The sequence below is a fragment of the Heptranchias perlo genome, chromosome 11 (assembly GCF_035084215.1).
Source record: "Heptranchias perlo isolate sHepPer1 chromosome 11, sHepPer1.hap1, whole genome shotgun sequence".
NCBI classification, from domain to species: domain Eukaryota; kingdom Metazoa; phylum Chordata; class Chondrichthyes; order Hexanchiformes; family Hexanchidae; genus Heptranchias; species Heptranchias perlo.
This window is the reverse complement of record NC_090335.1, coordinates 36,032,233-36,038,232: the sequence shown is the minus strand read 5'-3', so window position 1 is coordinate 36,038,232 and position 6,000 is coordinate 36,032,233.

Below are 6,000 nucleotides of genomic sequence, written 5' to 3'. Positions count from 1 at the left end.
AGCGGCATGCTTGGCTTCAGATTGCCATACTCAAGCTCCCCGAGGAAGGCAACATGATTATCTTGGAATTGGTAAATATGCTTCGCTATCCTCTCCACCCCATCCACATTAATAACAAATTGAAACTTCAGGATAATCTGGTACCATAGCTTTAGAATGGTAGGTATTACATTATTATATTATTCAGTAAGAAATTAAAGTATAGGTGCCAATTTTAAGTTGTACTGCCGGGTGGACACTGTACCGGCCCACTCCCACTCCATTCCCAACCACTGCCTTTTTCTTGGGGGGCGTCCGCATGGGCTACCCAGGCGCCTGCCTGTTTCAGGTGGGTGTCCCATTCTAATATGCTAATCAGAGCCCTATGACATACTTAAGACCCTGACACAATTTTTAGGTATCAACAGGCAGAGTGTGGACCAACACGTTCCTCCCATTGGTACCAGGCATTGAGTGCCCTAAAAAGCGGTCCTTAAAGGGACAGCTCCAGGCCTCTCCAAAACTAGGTAAGGTTTTGTTTTTTTAAAAATTTCTGTGGGGCCAGGCGTAACATGAATTTGCTCTCACCTCTGCCAAGGGGAAAATTTTCAGCTTGGCTCCGAGTTGGAGCCACTGGAATTCTTGTTGCCGCCATCCCCTCCGCCCCACCCCCGCCAACATGCAAACTGCCTGTGAGGGCCGACTTTCAAAATGGCTCAGGCCTCTGCCCAGGGACTTCAAGCGGGCAGCAAGAATGCTCCTCCCACTGTCAGCCTGAAGTCTGCGCATGGCTAAAATCTATCCCATAGAATCATGGAATTTTAAAGTGCAGAAGGAGGCCATTCAGCTCATCATGCCTGTGCTGGCTCTCTGAAAGTACAATCCACTTATATCGCATTCCCCACCCTTTCCCAATTCCCTTTCCTTTTCAAATATTTATTCCCTTCTTTTTTAAATGGTATTATGGATTCTGCTTCTGGTAGGTTATTCCATAACCTAAAATCAGATTTCCTCTTAACTTGCTTTCTTCAGTTTCTCTGGACTCTCCTGATAATTAAAGCATCTCATCCATGTTTTAATCCTATGAATCTCTTCTGCATTCACTCTATGGCATGGCACAGTTCTTAATGGCATATGAAAGTAGATACAGTATCAGATACTATGGTCTGACCAATATGAACTCGAGTGAGTTCCTCAGGCCTATAAAGCGCAGGTAAATTCCTCTGATCTCTATTGTTTAAGCATTAAGACTCAGTGCTTGCTATAATGTATTATTTTATCATCTGTGATCTGTACTATATGGAAACTGTATTCCTGCTAATGTCATTAAATATTTCCTTGTTTTTGTACAGCAAATCTGATGATGAGCATAAGGAACAAAAAGATTAAAAATACCAGTAACTTATAATTATTTTGATGTTCTAATTGATTACATGTAAATTGTTAACTGATTATGATAAAGTTCCATTATTTCAAGCAACATTGGAACAGATATAATTTATAAATGTTAAGGTCAAAAATAAAATAGTGCAAGATTACAGCTTGAAGCATTTAGTTTCCTGAATTCTGAGGGCCAATGCTCGTAAATTAATGACTGTTTGATTTAATAAATGATTGAACTTGAACCTGTGAGGCAATGAGGCCATTACTGAAAGGATTTGTCAATAAAGAAATTGTGTGAGTATTAAAGATTATTTGGATTACTGAAAAAAAGTTGTAAATAATTTTACAACACCAAGTTATAGTCCAGCAATTTTATTTTAAATTCACAAACTTTCGGAGGCTTCCTCCTTCCTCAGGTGAATGTTGTGGAAATGAAATCCTCAAAATGAAATCGCATTTATAAATCACAGAAAAATTGTTCTGTGATTTATAAATGCGATTTCATTTTGAGGATTTCATTTCCACAACATTCACCTGAGGAAGGAAGCCTCCGAAAGCTTGTGAATTTAAAATAAAATTGCTGGACTATAACTTGGTGTTGTAAAATTGTTTACAATTGTCAACCCCAGTCCATCACCGGCATCTCCACATCATGAAAAAAAGTTAATATGGGGGTGGAATTCCTTGCAATCTTTGGCAGTTACACTGTTACTGTGTTGAAAAAAATTGAAGAATATGATATTTAGTGCATTACGCCACTAATGCGCATTTGATAAAGTCCCACATAAGAGACTGTTAGCTAAGATAGAAGCCCATGGAATCGAGGGAAAAGTACGGACTTGGTTAGGAAGTTGGCTGAGCGAAAGGCGACAGAGAGTAGGGATAATGGGTAGGGATTCACATTGGCAGGATGTGACTAGTGGAGTCCCGCAGGGATCTGTCTTGGGGCCTCAATTATTCACAATATTTATTAATGACTTAGATGAAGGCATAGAAAGTCTCATATCTAAGTTTGCCGATGACACAAAGATTGGTGGCATTGTAAGCAGTGTAGATGAAAACATAAAATTACAAAGGGTTATTGATAGATTAGGTGAATGGGCAAAACTGTGACAAATGGAATTTAGTGTAGACAAATGTGAGGTCATCCACTTTGGATCAAAAAAGGATAGAACAGGGTACTTTCTAAATGGTAAAAAGTAAAAAACAGTGGATGTCCAAGGGGACTTAGGGGTTCAGGTACATAGATCATTGAAGTGTCATGAAGTGTTATATCTAGAGGACTAGAGTACAAGGGGGCGGAAGTTGTGCTACAGCTATACAAAACCCTGGTTAGACCGCACCTGGAGTACTGTGAGCAGTTCTGGGCACCGCACCTTCGGAAGGACATATTGGCCTTGGAGGGAGTGCAGCGTAGGTTTACTAGAATGATACCCAGACTTCAAGGGTTAAGTTACGAGGAGAGATTACACAAATTGGGGTTGTATTCTCTAGAGTTTAGAAGGTTAAGGGGTGATCTGATCGAAGTTTATAAGATATTAAGGGGAACAGATAGGGTGGATAGAGAGAAACTATTTCCGCTGGTTGGGGATTCTAGGAGTAGGGGGCACAGTCTAAAAATTAGAGCCAGACCTTTCAGGAGTGAGATTAGAAAACATTTCTACACACAAAGGGTGGTAGAAGTTTGGAACTCTCTTCCGCAAACGGCAATTGATACTAGCTCAATTGCTAATTTTAAATCTGAGATAGATAGCTTTATGGCAACCAAAGATATTAAGGGATATGGGCCAAAGGCAGGTATATGGAGTTAGATCACAGATCAGCCATGATCTTGTCAAATGGCGGAGCAGGCACGAGGGGCTGAATGGCCTACTCCTGTTCCTATGTTCCTTCCTATGTTCCTATGCGCCATTACTGCGCTAAATGCAAATTTCTTCAATCTTTTTTGGCAACCATCAGAATCCATCCACCCAAGCCCTGCAGGGCTCATTAGCATAAGAGTACCTAGGAATTTCCTGCTTTTATGCCACATCTGCACTCTGGTTAAGTTAGACCGATAAAAAACAGGTACAGCTACTCACTCAGTCACCTAGTACTAGTGGAAGTTAGGCGTTTGAGAGCTTTGATGGACACCCAAACTTTTTTTGCTGATTTCTGGCTTCACAAAGGCTATTTCAGCCTGTTTTTTTCTCACAGTTTTGCTCACTGAGACTTGTACTGCCACAACGCCTCTGTTTGTCACTATGAAACTGATCACTGCCCTGAATTTTTTTGGCCCCAGGATATGTGCAATATCAGCCAGGGAGCGGTCATGACAGCCATGTGAGAGGTCGCAGACTTGCTCTTTAACAGAGCTGCAGAGTTCAACTATTTTGGCATCACACCCATACTGCAAAGGGAGGAAGCCAGAGAGTTTTACTACATTGCTGGTTTCCCCAGGGTGTAGTGTGCCATTGATGGCACAGAGATGGCACTGAAAGCACCAAAAGTAGATCTGCTGACATTCAAGAACAGGAAGGTGTTGTTTTCACTGAATGTTGTGATGTCAACCAGAAGACCCTGCTTGTGAATGCCAGGCATGCAGGCAGCTGCCACGATGCTTTCATTCTGAACCACGCAGCACTCCCCAACCTCTTCCTTGTTGGAAAAGGAAAAGTAGTGCCATGAGCATAAGGGTGATGAAAAGGAATATTCGTGCCACCATGAGGCTGGGAATGAATGAATAGTGCCAGTACGAGGCAGAATAAAGCAGCATGAGGCTGATGAAAAGTAGCACCGATGCGGATACAAGTCAGAGAAACAACAATGACGTGTTCAGATTGGCAGAGGGAAGCTTAAGGACTATGAAACAAGTAAATGAGAGTCTAGGTGATTCAACCCATACAAAGCAACTTTATTATATCTAATCTTTGTGCAATTGTTAAGGGAGTTCCATGTTGAAATTAATGATATAGATAGAAGTACATTTGTGCTCTCGCAAGGGAATTTAAAGAGTTAGGCACTCGACTGAAAAACAAGATATTACGGGTGGTAATCCGCGGATTTTTTCCTGTGCCATTCAGGTTACGGAGAGAAAGATAATTAAGATCAACAGATGGCTGTAGGGCAGGTGCAGGAGGGGAAAGGGTAATATTCTTGAGACATTGGAGGAAGTTCTGGAACAAAGGAAGGTTATACTGAAGGGATGGCCTTCACCTGAACTTTAATGGTACCAACAGCTTTGCGGACAGGGTAAATAGAGCAATTTGAGAGAATTTAAACTAATATTGCAACAGTGTGGGGAAAGTTTAGGTATGAGACGAGAGAGGAAGGGCAAAATAGAAGCAGAAGATTTAGCAGAAATGGTGCGAAAACGTTTTAGGAGGGTAAAGAGAAAAAAGAAAGCTTTGGGGTAGCGAGAGTTAAAAACAGAGCTTTAGAGGGGCAAGGGATATCAAAAAACAATAAGCAAACCAGGAAAAAGAATAAGGATCAATATTTCAAAAATTGGAATCAGAACTGAGCAGCATGTACGTAAGCATTTAAAACTGAATTTGAGAATTGAAAGCCTAAAATCTATGGAGGGTGTGATTTGACATTTGTAATAGGGAAGATGCCTGAGGGAATCATCAGGGATGCAATATATGTCTTCTTAGACATATCAGGGACACCAAACCTGGCTTCAAAAAAAGGAGATCCTGTCTTATTAAAATTTGATTGTATTTTTTGAAGAAGTCATCAAGGTAGTGGACGAGGGAAACCCAGTAGACATTGTCCACATGGACTTCCTAAAAAACCTTTGATAAGGTACCGCATAAGAGTGGCTATAGATGTATTTAGATCTGCTTGGAGACCGGTCACCACTGGTATAACGCAGGGATCAGTGCTAGGTCATTGCGATTTGCTACTTTTATTAATGACCTACAACAACAACTTGCATTTAAATAGCACCTTTAACATAGTAAAATATCCCAAGGCGCTTCACCGGTGTGTTAGCACACAAAATTAGATGTAAGCTTTGGAGGAACAATCTGCAAATTTGCAGATAATACTAAAATATGTGTGAGAGTCAGAGCTGTAGATGATGCTCAACTACTACAGGCAGATCTAGATGCACTGGGGGATTGGGCTCGTGACTGGCAAATGATGTTTAACTTAGAAAAGTGCAGTCTTATGCATGTGGGTGCTGAACATACATGCACCCTTCAGGGAAAAATATTAAAGCCGGTGGAGAAAGAAAGAGATCTGGGTGTTCTAGTGCAAAGATCTTTAAAGGTTCATGACCATTGCCAGGAAGCAGTAGCTAGAGTGAATAGAGTGCTAGGGTGTATTTATAGAACAATACACTATGAGACAAAACATAGTATTTTGTCCTTGTACGAGACCTTGGTTCGGCCTCAGTCGGAAAGCTATGTCCAGTTTTGGTCTCCTCACATGGTGGGTGATATTGATGCTTTGGAAATGATGAAGAGGAGGGCAACAAAATTAATTCCCAGTTTGCAGCATCTTAGTTACCAAGATAGGCTCAACGAACAGGGAGTCTACACTTTAGAGAAGCGTAGACTTGGGGTTTTTTGATCGAAGTTTATAAGATGATAAGAATATAAGAACATAAGAATTAGGAGCAGGAGTAGGCCATACGGCCCCTCGAGCCTGCTC